This window comes from Bombina bombina, chromosome 4, assembly GCF_027579735.1.
Source record: "Bombina bombina isolate aBomBom1 chromosome 4, aBomBom1.pri, whole genome shotgun sequence".
Taxonomy (NCBI): Eukaryota; Metazoa; Chordata; class Amphibia; order Anura; family Bombinatoridae; genus Bombina; species Bombina bombina.
In genome coordinates this window covers 853,694,672-853,711,648 of record NC_069502.1, presented here as the reverse complement: position 1 = coordinate 853,711,648, position 16,977 = coordinate 853,694,672, and the positions used below count along the sequence as shown (strand labels likewise).

The 16,977-nt window shown below is 36.7% G+C and overlaps 1 long non-coding RNA gene across 1 annotated transcript; it reads left to right on the top strand.

Moving 5' to 3' along the window:
- The first annotated feature begins 14,423 nt into the window (after positions 1–14,423).
- Positions 14,424–15,974, top strand: LOC128655652 (uncharacterized). The gene is made up of 2 exons (XR_008401867.1): positions 14,424–14,637; positions 15,631–15,974. It is a non-coding gene; the product is annotated as an uncharacterized LOC128655652 (long non-coding RNA).
- The last annotated feature ends 1,003 nt before the right edge of the window (positions 15,975–16,977 follow it).

The following is a 16,977-nucleotide window of genomic DNA, read 5'->3' as shown; positions in this document are numbered from 1 at the left end:
CTCCTTGTCAACGCATCAAAGCTTGTTGCCTGCCGGAGCCAGAGTCTGGGACACTCTCTTACCCACACCTTACTAAAGCAGGAGAACAAGGCACTTGCTGGGGGGGAAACAGCGGCATATTTTTCCTACCCTGGCAACATCTATTGGGAGGACAGTACCGTGGTTTGTGTGCGGAACGGAGTTGGGTATGCTAAACCTGGAACAACCTAAATAACGTGCTGTTATTGCACCAGGCTCTGCACACATCTGCAAATATGTCGCTTTGAACATTCTATATGCTCCTTAATTGGCAACCACAATGATACATAGCAAGTACATACCTTAACATACGCTGACCAGCAAGATACTTTTCCTATGCACCATTTAATTCTTTGTTCAAAGCTTCTGGCAGGCGCCATTGTTGTTCCCTTCCCCTGACAAATTGCCCCACAACTATCGGATTTTCAGCTGGGCCCACCGACCCATGTGTGCCATTACTCACAAACGTATTATTTGCCTGAGGTACATGCCGACTATAATATGGTTAAAGGGCCTAACAATGTGCGCTTACTGTCATGTCCATATATGTTAATGTCTTATCCTTTTGGTGATGAGTGAAGTTTCCAAGACATAGGTCGCTATATGCCACTATATCTATATAACTCCATAATCATTAGGCCTCCTGTAGATCTCGCCCATTTTAGTAGAAGGGCATGGAGTAGTACTATTTTATTATCTTTATATATATATATATATATATATATATATATATATATATATATATATATATATATATATATATATATATATGTGTGTGTGACTATATTTTATGTCGACTCCCTGGGCTATAATACATTGATTCTGCAGAATAATTCCCACAACTGCTTTACCTTACTTTCCTTGCCAACTCTCTAAGTATGTATTCTAGCCACACTACATAGATTGCTCTTAGGTAAGATTTGTCAGTACTCAATCTGTAAATATGGGACCCCTGTATACACATCACTCCTAAATATCCATTTCTATTGGTAGATTTACTCCAAACAGAGGAGATGTCCTCCTAATCCACACAACACCGGCTATAATTAGATATCACCTATCAAAATGTATACTGTTAGTCTGCTGCCTATGAGATAAAGAGGACTATGGTACTCCTAATAATACATCTTCTTTATATCTGACCATTATGTGGAAAATCATTACGAGTCTCCTTCACAGTATTTCTCCTCTGCTACTCCAAAGGCCCCTGCCATGTGGACCCTTATAGTAAACTATATATAGTCGGCTATTTCAGACTTGCTATTTCACAATGCACTTGTGAATGTAAATATATTATTATCCAGATTACCTCATTTTAGGTATGGTAGTCAGCAATGTTATTAATGAGGATAATGCACTAATTATCTGAGGTTCTGGAATATTGCTTATATCCCTTGCCCATCTAGTCAATAATTCTTCAGTATACTACAGCTTAGTCCTACATCAATATTAGTTTAAGGGCTTATAGAACTAGACGTTCCAGATGGAGTCTGTATGCCCTAAAATATAGTTAAATTCATGTTATAGAAATACTCATTGTTCCTACCACATGCCCTCTCTCAGCACAGTTATTACCCACTTAGAGATATCTCACGTAATACATTTTGTATGATGGGTTTTACTCCCTATATGTCCCAATATCCTCAACTTAGCCTGAAAAGCCAATTACATACAAATATATGTATCAGGAGCTAGTAGTTTTCATAGAGGGTCCAAAAGCGGCCCATTTTGTTATTTTTCTCTTTTTCTCCTACAATTCCCTATTTTGACTCCAACTCTCCATTAGGGGGTCCAAGAGAGACCTCTATCATTGAGGGGAATCATTTTGTCTGATTTTAAATCATATCCTAGGGGATATTCTTAAACTGAAAAACTGAGGTTTGTTTTCATTTGTACAACTGGGCGATTTACATCCCTACTTTGAACTTTGTTATGTGTATTTCTGTTATGACTTATTCTTGTCCTTGGATATGTGACATATAAAAAAAACTCATATTTCATGTCCACTTAATAACATATATAAAAGGTTGTGAGCTTGTTATTATATACATTGAGCAGATGACTAATACTATATTCATAAACCTTTTCTTTCAATGGGTGCTGAAAGTAAACCAGCACTCTTTTATGCAATATATCTTTTTATCGAACTGCAGAGTTGGCTCGTCTTCTGTATCATTTATGTTGACAGTTGCTTTAGTGATATTTACTAACAAAGCATAAGCAGGCATACTGAGCTCCACCGTAAACTACTAAATGTTCTCATACACCTGGTCATCGCTGATAATGATATTACACATTTTGGTATCTTCTCTTTCATCAAACTGCACCTACAAAGCAGAACCAGTGTGGCAATGTTAGAATATTCTCAATTTCTCTTGAATAAATGCAGATCTCTTGGTACGCTTTGTTAAAAAGCAAACCTAGGTGAGCTCAGGAGTAGCAATGATTTAGATAATTTATTTTAATAACAAGATTTCCCACAGAAAGTGTGTGTGTCTGCATGTATGTGTCTACCTCTGTGTGTGTGTGTGTGTATGTATGTGTGTCTGTGTCTAGCTCTGTGTGTATGTAAAAAATTAAAAAAAAAAAAAAAAAAAAATTAAAAGCACATACATTAAAAGATAACCACATTGAGCGTTTCAGCTTCCAGATAGTCTTTCGGTCATACCTGAAGGAATATTCCACTCATTTTGCAAGGGTACAGGTCACAGAGTATCTCTGTTGTCCACAGAGAGTGTTCCAGCCAGGAGTCAGAGAAAGTATAGGCCCAAAATGTGTGTATCTCTCTCTTACAAAGTGAGACTGTCCTCTCTTGCATAGAGTGAAAGCCTTTATCAGTCATAAGCCATTCCTTCATTCTTTAATCATTCCAATAGGATCTGGTTACGCCCTTTGAGCCGGAACTCACCTCTCATAGGTTACTGGTAATGTCATTCAATTTCCTTAAATTGATTTTCTCTGACTGTAATTCCCATATCGGACACCGGAGGGCAACAGGAGTAGGAGTGTAGTTTTATTACATATTTAAAATATTCTGTTTCTCAATTACAGGGATATATATTTTAATCAAATCTCTATTTTTAATACACTCATATTTTATAGCTCAATAAACTATTAGGTCAATTTGATATGGTATTATTTAGTTTGGCTGAGCATGTGTATTTCAATACCAAACATGTGTATATTGATTTAGTTTTAGACCTATTTCTAATTGCATATATGCTTACATATAATACACATATATTCAGTGTGTGTCTCAATACAATTCTACTTAATATTTTAAGAGCTGTATTTAAGTCACATTTTTATGAGGGGACTTAAAAGGATTTTAATTTAATACTTACAGTATGATATAAATTAATATATCAGTTAATTTAATATACTGATAATAAAGGTAGACCCTAATTACAGGGAGGGGGCGCTGACCTAGAGGTAGCGATATGCAAATGAATTGAATGTTTATTCAATAGTTTAAATCTTATTTATCATATGAATAGTGCAATCCTATATACACAATAAATATACATATATAAATGCATACAGGGGATATTTCAAAAATAACAATAAAATAGAATATTGGTATGAATGAAAATGTCTCTTTTGACCGTTAAGTATAACAGAGTCCTCTTTGATTCCAAGGGGACAGGTGCTGGCTGCCGCCTCCTCACCGACAGGTCCGGGTAGCCTATACAAAATAAGAAGATACAGAGGGGCACCTCATGTGTGGTATCATCAGATATAAGTGGATTACAATGAAAGAACAAGTCAAATGGGTACTCACATATTACAAAAGCACACTTATGTGCTAATAGGTACAGGCTGTAGATTTGGACAGGTGTAACAGCTCACCCACAGTAGAGTTTTTCCTTTGTGCTGCAGTACTGGGAGGGAGTGAACACACACTTTTCCTCCATATGATATGGGTAAATGTCTTAAATTTTCAAAAAATTAGATTTGTCAATTGATATCAACAGAGAATAAAACAAATCTATTTTTTAGAAAATTTAAGACATTTACCCATATCATATGGAGGAAAAGTCTGTATGCCTGTTTCCCGATATTAACTGTTTAATACAAACATTCATTTATTAAGAAGTAGAGAATTGTTGTTACAAAGGAAGGAATACGATACTCCTAGCCTCTAATACAGCAGAGAAAATATATATTAAAAGAAATGTGTTAAAAAACAGAGATCTCTATATACGGGGTGAGCTGACACACCTCTCCCTAATCTGCCAGCCTGCTTCTACCAGCACATATGTGTGCTCAGCTTAAATGTGAGTACCCATTTGGGAATTTATTAAAGTGAACACAATTACACTTTGAATGATCTGCACATGTAGTGCCTGTATTTGTGTTTCACTCCCTCCCAGTACTGCAGCACAAAGGAAAAACTCTACTGTGGGTGAGCTGTTACACCTGTCCAAATCTACAGCCTGTACCTATTAGCACATAAGTGTGCTTTTGTAATATCTGAGTACCCATTTGGCTTGTTCTTTCATTCTTTCATTGTAATCCACTTATATCTGATGATACCACACATGAGGGCCTCTCTGTTTCTTCTTATTTTGTAATTTAATATACTGGTATATATTGCATTTCCCAGTCACCATCTTATATTATATATGTAATTGGAAGTGAACTCTGTAGTAACTAATTATATAGATATATTTATGGGATTCTCATTTCCTATTAATATAAATATTCTCCATATTTAGTACATCTCTTGATAATGTTATTTTGAATGCACAAAATCACTGATATGATATAATTCATAGGACAACTTATTGAAGATGTATTCATTTCTAAAACTCATTGGGATCAGATTCTGGTATAAAGCAAATGCTGTTTATTTTGAAATACCGTCAAACATTTTAAATTCAATAGATATTCACTTAAATCCGATACATATTCACTTAATATTTCATATATGATTTAAACATAGACAATCTCTTAGGGGGATATCTATCAAGCCGTCAACTTTGTTGCATTCGACAGCACCAATACGCTCGCCTAACATCGCGACCACGGACCTGAATATGATCTCCATATTTATCAAGAAAGCCGTGTACCAAGTACGGGGCGATGAGCAGCGGACTGTTAACTGTCATCGATCTCGCTGCTATTCGGCTTTTTCCAACTTTATTTATATCCTGTCACTAAATGCTGCCACTATACTAAAATGTTTAACCCCTATCCCGCTGCCCCGCACCCCACCGCAACCTAAATAAAATTTATTAACCCCTATTCCGCCGCTCCCGGACCCCACCACAACTAAATAAAAAGTATTAACCCCTAAACCCCTGGCCTCCCACATCACTACCACTAACTAAACCTATTAACCCCTAAACTGCCAGCCCCCCACATCGCCATAAACTAAATTAAGCTATTAACCCCTAAACCTAACAACCCGCTAACTTTACATTAAAATTACAACATCCCTATCTTATAATAAATTAAAACTTACCTGTAGAATTAAATTAAACTATTAATTAACCTACCCTAACTATTATACTAAAATTACATTAAACTACCAATTAAATTAACTATATTGCATATTAAAAAAAAAACCTATCCTACTCAAATTATTTAAATCTACAATTAAAAAATACTAAATTACAAAAAAAATAAACGCTAAGTTACAAAAAATAAAAACACTAAATTACGAGACAAAAAACACACAGTATTACACCTAATCTAATAGCCCTATCAAAATAAAAAAGCCCCCCCCCAAAAAAAACCCTTAAAAACCTTGCCTACAATAAACTACCAATGACCCTTTAAAAGGGCCTTTTGCAGGGCATTGCCCCAAAGAAATCAGCTCTTTTACCTGTAAAGAAAAATACAAACACCCCCCAACAGTAAAACCCACCACCCACACAACCAACCCCCCAAATAAAAACACTATCTAAAAAACCTAAGCTCCCCATTGCCCTGAAAAGGGCATGTGTATGGGCATTGCCCTTAAAAGGGCATTTAACTCTTTCACATGCCCAGACCCTACTCTAAAAATAAAACCCACTCAAAAAAACGTTAAATAAACCTAACACTAACTCCCGGCAATCCACTTACAGTTTTTGAAGTTCTGCTTGAAGGATCCATCTAGTCTTCTTGCGGCGATGTCGGGGCGGCAGATTAGGGTATGTTAGGGTGTTAGGTGTAAACGTTACTGGTTTTCTACCATAGAAATGGGATATCTGGCAGTATCGAACATAAGCTTTCGCTGCTTTCAGACTCCCATTGATTCCTATGGCATCCGCGGCCTCCAGGGTGGCGGATTGAAAACCAGGTACACAGGGCCGGAGTAGCCGCGAGCGTACCGGTTAACTATTTGAAAAAGTGTCAAATAGTGCCGAATGTGTATTCGGAACATCTGTAATGACGTAAGCATCGACCTGTGTCGGATTGAGACCGGCGGATCGTATGTTACGTCACAGATTTCAACTTTTGCCGGTCTGTAGGGTTTGATAACTATGTTGAATCAAGCTCGCCACAATTACGCTGCGGAATTCCAGTGTATTTACAGTTGACGGCTTGATAGATATCCCCCTTAGACTAATTTATTTACATTTATACCATACTGAGGTACAAATTAAATATCTGAAAGTTATCTTAAAATTTATTTTAGACTTTAAAATGTTATATGAACTTTTAACTTCCCCCTATAATACCCAGGGCATTTGAAGCTGACATAGAATCTAGGGTTTTGTATATTTAACTCAGTATGGGACAATTAACACCTAGATAATAGATATTTACATTTCCTGGTCATCATGAAAATGTATCTCAAACTGCAGACTTCCGGTATCTCTGACCACAGGGGTTCAGGTGATCTAATAGGAAATCTTATTACTCAATTCCAGGCAGTGATCAAAAGTTTCTTTGAAGTGACCTTAACTCTTACAATTTTGAGATAAATGTGTTCTTTTGAACTCTAAAATGTCTTAAGCAGCGAGGGGGATGGTCTGTGTCACCCTTCTCAGTCATTTACAAATGCTCTACTGTGGCTATAGCCAAATCAATTCATATCAAAGTAGATATAAGCTAAAATGTAAATATTAAATCATGTGATACATATGTAGTTTATCCAATGCTACTCAGCAATAGCCTGACATATTACATTCAATAAAACGCTGACCAATTTATTTCCATATTCATCCCTTTGGGTTCCATGGTGTCCAGCTTGAAAATCCAGAACACCTCACGTTGTTTAAGCAGGAGATCCCTTATGCCGCCTCCTAGGGGTATTAATTAAACCTTTCAATTATTTAGAAACGCAACTGATTTATTTGGTGTCCTGCCTCCAAAAAATGGGCAGCTACTGGGGCTGTAATTACATTGCAGCGAATATTACTTTTATGTTCGCTAATGCGGTCCTTGATATGTCTAGTGGTCTCACCCACATAGCTACGCCCACAGGGGCACTTAATCAAATAGACCACGTAAGTTGTCTCAGTCGTAATGTGTACTATAATAAAACTTATAACCAGTTTGGGTATGTGAAAAATATGGACTTCTATACTACTTTGCGACAGGCAAAGACAAGGTGCTCTCATGACTCGGCAACAATTTCAGATAGTACTTTAAATTGCTATATGTTTTTTTCATTTTGTTTTTTTATTTGTGATTGATTAATTAAATGAAAACCGCTTTCATTAATGTTTCAAGAAAATATCAGATTTTTGTCATTTTGCTTTTCACTATGACTACCCAAGACATACTTGAAAATAAGTGAAATCTCCAATTCATTTTTTCCTTGTAAAACATTTTATAAATAAATTTGGGCCAGATTACGAGTTAAGCACAAACTATCTCTTACGTGCTTGCGATATTTGCGCTCAACTGAGTAATATCAAGTGATGTGCAATGCGAACGCGACCTCGCATTCGCATTGTACAGAAATATTGCGCTCACGAGTGCGTGCTTCCATATGCTCCAATGGGAACCTCGTTCTCATGCCGTCAGACATGGCATGAAAACTAGCTCAGCGAAGGGAGTAAGTCATGCAGCGATGGGCAGCAAATATTAAATACTGTATATATGTATATGAATATATACATATATATTTATCTGTTAATATGTGTATATACACATAGTAACATATATATATATATATATATATTTACAAGGAGCACACAGTTCCCATAGAACACTATGTAAAGAGCCCCTTATAACTGCTTTTTGCAGTTACAATATTAAAAAATTAAGTTGCTACAAATTTGTTTAAAGATTACTAAATTGAAATTTGGGGCCAATTGGGGGACTTTTAGAAAATCAACCAGAGATCTGATCTCTGGTTAATTATCTGAGTGCTAATAACCAGCCACTTGTAATGGCTGATTATTTATCGCAAATTTGCCCATTTGCGGGCGTGCGATAAATTAGCGCTCCATTTGTAATCTAGCCCTAAATGTATTACTGAAGCACAAGTATATTACTAGAGTTAATAAATCAATTCTTAAGTCATATTTATTTTTAAAGAACAAAAATGTATAAAGTATGTTTTAGTAAGGAAACAAATTAAAAATATTTTTAGTTGAACATTGTAATCGTTCATTTTAAGGCTATGGCGTTTAACTCCCTAAGATTAAATACCTCATTTTTAAAATTCTTTTTCTTTCATGTAATTAGCAAGAGTCCATGAGCTAGTGACGTATGGGATATACATTCCTACCAGGAGGGGCAAAGTTTCCCAAACCTTAAAATGCCTATAAATACACCCCTCACCACACCCACAATTCAGTTTTACAAACTTTGCCTCCGATGGAGGTGGTGAAGTAAGTTTGTGCTAGATTCTACGTTGATATGCGCTCCGCAGCAAGTTGGAGCCCGGTTTTCCTCTCAGCGTGCAGTGAATGTCAGAGGGATGTGAGGAGAGTATTGCCTATTTTGAATGCAGTGATCTCCTTCTACGGGGTCTATTTCATAGGTTCTCTGTTATCGGTCGTAGAGATTCATCTCTTACCTCCCTTTTCAGATCGACGATATACTCTTATATATACCATTACCTCTGCTGATTCTCGTTTCAGTACTGGTTTGGCTTTCTACAAACATGTAGATGAGTGTCCTGGGGTAAGTAAATCTTATTTTCTGTGACACTCTAAAGCTATGGTTGGGCACTTTGTTTATAAAGTTCTAAATATATGTATTCAAACATTTATTTGCCTTGACTCAGAATGTTCAACTTTCCTTATTTTTCAGACAGTCAGTTTCATATTTGGGATAATGCATTTGAATTATTCATTTTTTCTTACCTTCAAAAATTTGACTCTTTTTTCCCTGTGGGCTGTTAGGCTCGCGGGGGCTGAAAATGCTTCATTTTATTGCGTCATTCTTGGAGCGGATTTTTTTGGCGCAAAAATTCTTTTCCGTTTCCGGCGTCATACGTGTCGCCGGAAGTTGCGTCATTTTTTTGACGTTATTTTGCGCCAAAAATGTCGGCGTTCCGGATGTGGCGTCATTTTTTGGCGCCAAAAGGCATTTCGGCGCCAAATAATGTGGGCGTCTTGTTTGGCGCTAAAAAAATATGGGCGTCGCTTTTGTCTCCACATTATTTAAGTCTCATTATTTATTGCTTCTGGTTGCTAGAAGCTTGTTCACTGGCATTTTTTTCCCATTCCTGAAACTGTCATTTAAGGATTTTGATCAATTTGCTTTATATGTTGTTTTTTCTATTACATATTGCAAGATGTTCCACGTTGCAACTGAGTCAGAAGTTACTTGAGGAAAATCACTGCCCGGGGCTGGAGCTACCAAGCTAAGTGTATCTGCTATAAATTTTTGGTACCTGTTTCTCCAGCTGTTGTTTGTATTGCATGTCATGACAAACTTATTAATGCAGATAAAATTTCCTTTAGTACTGTTATATTACCTGTTGCTGTTCCGTCAACATTTAATTTTCAGAGTGTTCCTGATAAACATAAGAGATTTTATTTTTTAAATCCATTCAGAAGGCTATGTCTGTTATTTCTCCTTCTAGTTTACATAAAAGTCTTTTAAAACTTCTCTTTTTTTCAGATGAATTTTTAAATGAACATCATCGTTCTGATACTGATAATGGTTCTTCTGGTTCAGAAGTTTCTGTCTCAGAGGTTGATGCTGTTAAATCTTTTTATTTGTTCAAGATGGAATTTATTCGTTCTTTATTTAAAGACGTATTAAGTGCTTTAGATATAGAGGATTCTGGTCCTCTTGATACTAAATCTAAACGTTTAAATAGGGTTTTTTAAATCTCCTGTATTTATTCCAGAAGTGTTTAATCTCCCTGATGCTTTTTCTGAAGTAATTTCCAGGGAATGGAATAATTTGGGTAATTCTTTTACTCCTTCTAAACGTTTAAGCAATTATATTCTGTGCCATCTGACAGATTAGAGTTTTTTGGGACAAAATCCCTAAGGTTTGGGGCTGTCTCTATTCCTGCTAAAATGTACTACTATTCTTACGGCAGATAGTACTAATTTTAAGGATCCTTTAGATAAGAAAATTGAATCCTTTCTAAGAAAAGTTTACTTATGTTTAGGTAATCTTCTTAGACCTGCTATATTTTTACCGGATGTTGCTGCAGCTTCATCTTTTTGGTTAGAAGTTTTAGCGCAACAAGTAACAGATCATAATTTTATAGCATTATTTTTATTCTATAACATGCTAATAATTTTATTGGTGATACCATCTTTTGATATCATTTGAGTTGATGTCAGGTATATGTCTCTAGCTATTTTAGCTAGAAAAGCTTTATGGATTTAACTTGGAATGCTGATATGTCTTCTAAAGTTAACTTTGTTTTTCCCTTTCTTTCCAGGGTAATAATCATTTTTTCGTTCTTTTTCTCATAATAAGGAGCAAAAGCCTGATCCTTCATCCTCAGGAGCGGTTTCAGTTTGGAAACTATTTTCCAGTTTGGAATATATCCAAGCCTTATAGAAACCTATAGTCAGCTCCTAAGTACCCATGAAGGTGCGGCCCTTTTTTCCAGTTCAGCTGGTATGGGGCAGATTACGTTTTATTCAAAGGAGTTTGGATCAATTCCGTTCTCAATCTCTGGTTTCAGAACATTGTTTCAGAAAGGTACAGAATTGGCTTCAGTTAAGGCCTCCTGCTAAGAGATTTTTTTCTTCCCGTGTCCCAGTTAACACAGCAAGGCTCAGCATTTCTGAAATGTGTTTCAGATCTAGAGTTGGCTGGAGTAATTATGCCAGTTCCAGTTCTGGAACAGGGGCTAGGGTTTTATTTTATCTCTTCATTGTACCAAAGAAGGTCAATTCCTTCAGACCAGTTCCGGATCTATCAATATTGAATCGTTATGTATACCAACATTCAAGATGGTTACTGTAGGACTATTCTGCATTTTGTTTAGCAAGGGCATTTTATGTCTACAATAGTTTTGCAGGATGTGTATCTGCATATTCCGATTCATTCAGATCACTTTTAGTGTTTGAGATTCTCTTTTTAGACAAGCATTACCAGTTTTGTGGCTCTACTGTTTGGCCTAGCCTCAGTTCCAAGAATTTTTTTCAAAGATTCTCGGTGCCCTTCTTTCTGTATTCAGAGAACAGGGTTTTTGTTTTTCCTTATTTGGACGATTATCTTGGTATTTGCTCAGTCTTCTCATTCAAAGAATCTCATGCGATTCGACTTGTGTTGTTTCTTCAAGATCATGGTTGGAGGATCAATTTACCAAAAAGTTCATTGATTCCTCAGTCAAGGGTAATCTTTCTGGGTTTCCAGATAGATTCAGTGTCCATGACTCTGTCTTTAACAGACAAGAGACGTCTAAATTGTTTTCAGCTTGTCGAAACCTTCAGTCACAATCATTCCCTTCGGTAACCTTATGCATGGAAATTCTAGGTCTTATGACTGCTGCATTGGACGCAATCCCCTTTGCTTGTTTTTCACATGCGACCTCTTCAGCTCTGTATGCTGAATCAATGGTGCAAGGATTACACAAAGATATTTCAATTTATATCTTTAAAACCGATTGTTCGACACTCTCTAACGTGGTGGACAGATCACCATCGTTTAATTCAGGGGGCTTCTTTTGTGCTTCCGACCTGGACTGTAATTTCAACAGATACAAGTCTCACAGGTTGGGGAGCTGTGTGGGGATCTCTGTCGGCACAAGGAGTTTGGGAATCTCAGGAGGTGAGATTACCGATAAATATTTTGGAACTCCGTGCAATTTTCAGAGCTCTTCAGTTTTGGCCTCTTCTGAAGAGAGAATCGTTCATTTGTTTTCAGACAGACAATGTCACAACTGTGGCATACATCATCAAGGAGCGACTCACAGTCCTCTGGCTATGAAAGAAGTATCTCGAATTTTTTTGGTTTGGGCGGATTCCAGCTCCTGTCTAATCTCTGCGGTTCATATCCCAGGTGTAGACAATTGGGAAGCGGATTATCTAAGTCGCCAAACGTTGCATCCGGGCGAATGGTTTCTTCACCCAGAGGTATTTCTTCAGGTTGTTCAAATGTGGGAACTTCCAGAAATAGATCTGATGGCGTCTCATCTAATCAAGAAACTTCCCAGATATCTGTCCAGATCCCGGGATCCTTAGGCGGAGGCAGTGGATGCATTATCGCTTCCTTGGAAGTATCATCCTGTCTATATCTTTCCGCCTCTAGTTCTTCTTCCAAGAGTAATCTCCAAGATTCTGAAGGAATGCTCGTTTGTTCTACTGGTAGCTCCGGCATGGCCTTACAGGTTTGGTATGCGGATCTTGTCCGGATGGCCTCTTGCCAGCCGTGGACTCTTCCGTTAAGACCAGACCTTCTGTCGCAAGGTCCTTTTTTCCATCAGGATCTCAAATCCTTACATTTTAAGGTATGGAGATTGAACGCTTGATTCTTGGTCAAAGAGGTTTCTCTGACTCTGTGATTAATACTTTGTTACAGGCTCGTAAATCTGTATCTCGAGAGATATATTATAGAGTCTGGAAGACTTATATTTTTTGGTGTCTTTCTCATCTTTTTTCTTGGCATTCTTTTAGAATACCGAGAATTTTACAGTTTCTTCAGGATGGTTTAGATAAGGGTTTGTCTGCAAGTTCCTTGAAAGGACAAATCTCTGCTCTTTCTGTTCTTTTTCACAGAAAGATTGCTATTCTTCCTGATATTTATTGTTTTATACAAGCTTTGGTTCGTATAAAACCTGTCATTAAGTCAATTTCTCCTCCTTGGAGTTTGAATTTGGTTCTGGGAGCTCTTCAAGCTCCTCCCTTTGAACCTATGCATTCATTGGTCATTAAATTACTTTCTTGGAAAGTTTTGTTCCTTTTGGCCATCTCTTCTGCCAGAAGAGTTTCTGATTTATCTGCTCTTTCTTGTGAGTCTCCTTTTCTGATTTTTCATCAGGATGAGGTGGTGTTGCGAACTTCTTTTGAATTTTTACCTAAAGTTGTGAATTCCAACAACATTAGTAGAGAAATTGTGGTTCCTTCATTATGTCCTAATCCTAAGAATTCTAAGGAGAAATCATTGCATTCTTTGGATGTTGTTAGAGCTTTGAAATATTATGTTGAAGCTACTAAGTCTTTCCGAAAGACTTCTAGTCTATTTGTTCTCTTTTCCGGTTCTAGAAAAGGCCAGAAAGCTTCTGCCATTTCTTTGGCATCTTGGTTGAAATCTTTAATTCATCTTGCCTATGTTGAGTCGGGTAAAACTCCGCCTCAGAGGATTACAGCTCATTCTACCAGGTCAGTTTCTACTTCCTGGGCGTTTAGGAATGAAGCTTCGGTTGATCACATTTGCAAAGTTGCAACTTGGTCCTCTTTGCATATTTTTACTAAATTCTACCATTTTGATGTATTTTCTTCTTCTGAAGCAGTTTTTGGTAGAAAAGTATTTCAGGCAGCAGTTTCAGTCTGAATCTTCTGCTTATGTTTTTTATTAAACTTTATTTTGGGTGTGGATTATTTTCAGCAGGAATTGGCTGTCTTTATTTTATCCCTCCCTCTCTAGTGACTCTTGTGTGGAAAGATCCACATCTTGGGTAGTCATTATCCCATACGTCACTAGCTCATGGACTCTTGCTAATTACATGAAAGAAAACATAATTTATGTAAGAACTTACCTGATAAATTCATTTCTTTCATATTAGCAAGAGTCCATGAGGCCCACCCTTTTTTGTGGTGGTTATGATTTTTTTGTATAAAGCACAATTATTCCAATTCCTTATTTTATATGCTTTCGCACTTTTTTATCACCCCACTTCTTGGCTATTCGTTAAACTGAATTGTGGGTGTGGTGAGGGGTGTATTTATAGGCATTTTAAGGTTTGGGAAACTTTGCCCCTCCTGGTAGGAATGTATATCCCATACGTCACTAGCTCATGGACTCTTGCTAATATGAAAGAAATGAATTTATCAGGTAAGTTCTTACATAAATTATGTTTTTTCTATTTGCAGATAGAGCTGCATCCTGGTACAGGTGTGTACTTATCTGTACCACAGTGGACTGCAGCACATCAATGTGGTACAGCTTCTGCGTTTGTTAGAGCGGTCATTGTGGGTTTATTTGACACTGAAACATTAATAAGGAGTAACTTTAAAGGCGGTGCCTCCAAGCGGCCAACAAATGGAGAGAAGCGTATGCAGTTAGACCCTGTGAAAACATCAGCTCTGACAGGTAGGCTATGAGGCAGTTTTACTTTTGTATCAAAATAAAGTAGCTTGTTTAATCTGGTAGTAAAGTGCATTAAAGGGACCGTCCAGTCCAAAAAAAACCTTTCATGATTCAAAGCGGGCATGTAATTTTAAACAACTTTCCAATTTACTTTTATCACCAATTTTGCTTTGTTCTTGTGGTACTCTTAGTTGAAAGCTAAACCTAGGAGGTTCATACACATATAAATATATGTGTGTGTATATATATATATATATATATATATATATATATATATATATATATATATATATATATATATATATATATATATATATATATATATATATAAAAAAGGAGAGCACCACACACTGAAAAAAAAGTAATTGCTTACTTAGTTGCAATCTGATGATATAGAGCGAAAAAAATGCTGCAAACACTTGCCTGGCCAGACTTTGTGCATACAGCGCTATTTTTACATTCCTTAAATAATATATATAATATATAAAATAATTTCTTAGACCTTGAAGGCTGCCTCTAATCTGAATGCATTTTGACAATTTTTCACCTCTAGAGGGCATTAGTTCACGTGTTTCATATAGATAACATTGAGCTCATGCATGTGAAGTTACCTAGGAGTAAGCACTGATTGGCTAAAATGCAAGTCTGTCAAAAGAACTGAAACAAGGGGGCAGTTTGCAGAGGCTTAGATACAAGATAATTACAGAGGTAAAACGTGTATTATTATAACTGCTGGTTATGCAAAACTGGGGAAAGGGTAATGAAGGGAATATCTTTCTTTTTAAACAACAAAAATTCTGGTGTTGACTGTCCCTTTAATGAAGCAAGTTGTAGGCAAGATTTTGATTTTATATTGATTTTATAGGCCTACATTAATTTGATATATTTATACATTCCTGATATTATTACTTTAACTTGTTCAGTTGCACCTGTTGCAGAGCTTTAGGTTCAGGAGAAAAATCTAATAAATTTAATACTTTCAATTTACTTTTAAAGCTGCTACTCTGGAGAAGTTTCCTGGAACTTCAAAAGGCGTCATAAGTGACGCAGTTAACAGAAAAATCGCAGAGTTGAAATATCGCCTTTTGAAGGAAACATCAGTCAAGACCTCAGCAGGATAACAAAAATACATACCCACACTACAAACACACTACATGTACATACAAATACATTTTATAATGTCATTTACAACAGATTAAAAAATATATTTTATATTCTATGTGTTCTACAAGTTTTAAAATTGTATATTTAAATGATATTTAAGTTCTCTATATTGTACTGTTTATTTTATTTTTCACATCCAGTGAATATTTTGGAATATATATATATTTGGAATTCAAGTGAGTATACATTATTTAATTTATTTTTTAATGTAATGGATTATATTTGGAATCCATAGGAAATATATTTTGAAAACCAGTAGAAGTATTTGCTGATATTGCGATAGATTACAAGTGGGTGGTATTTAGCGCTCCCGTTCAAGCGCAAACACGGCTAGAAGTAATTTTTTTTGTTTTATTTTTGGGTTAGCGTACAGTTACATGTTGAAAGTAAATGGTTTGCGCACAAGCGAAATCCAATATGCACATATTCAAGCAGTTTGATGACTTATAACCATCTACCTTCCTCTTGATCACTTTGCCTGAGGTTTTCAATGGGGTTCAGGTCTGGAGATGGGTCTTGATCTGGTGGTCCTCCATCCACACCTTGATTGACCTGGCTGTGTGGCATGGAGTATTGTCCTGCTGGAAAAAAACAATCCTCAGAGTTGGGGAACATCAGAGCAGAAGGAAGCAAGTTTTCTTCCAGGTAACCTTGTACATGGCTTGATTCATGCTTCCTTTACAAAGATAAATCACCCTGATTCCTGGTCATTGTCTCTGATGAGTCCAATTTTCAGCTTTGCCCAACACCTGTTTGTCTAATGGTTACAAAGACCTGGAGAGACCTACAAGACAGTGTCTCACACCCTCTGTGAAATTTGGTGGAAGGTCGTGATGATCTGTGTGTGCTTCAGCAAGGCTGGAATCGGGCAGATTTATCTTTTTGAAGGACAAATGAATCAAGTCACGTACATGGTTATCCTGGAAGATAATTTGTTTCCTTCTGCTCTGACAATGTTGCCCAACTCTGAAGACTGATTTTGCCAGCAGGACAATGCTTCATGCCACACAGCCAAGCCAATCAAGGTGTGAATAGAGGACCACTAGATCAAGACCCTGTCATGGCCAGCCAAATATTCAGACCTGAACACCCATTGAAAACCTCTGGAATGTGATCAAGAAGAATACGGATGGTCACAAACCACCAAATAAAGCCGAGCTGCTGATTTTTTGCATCAGG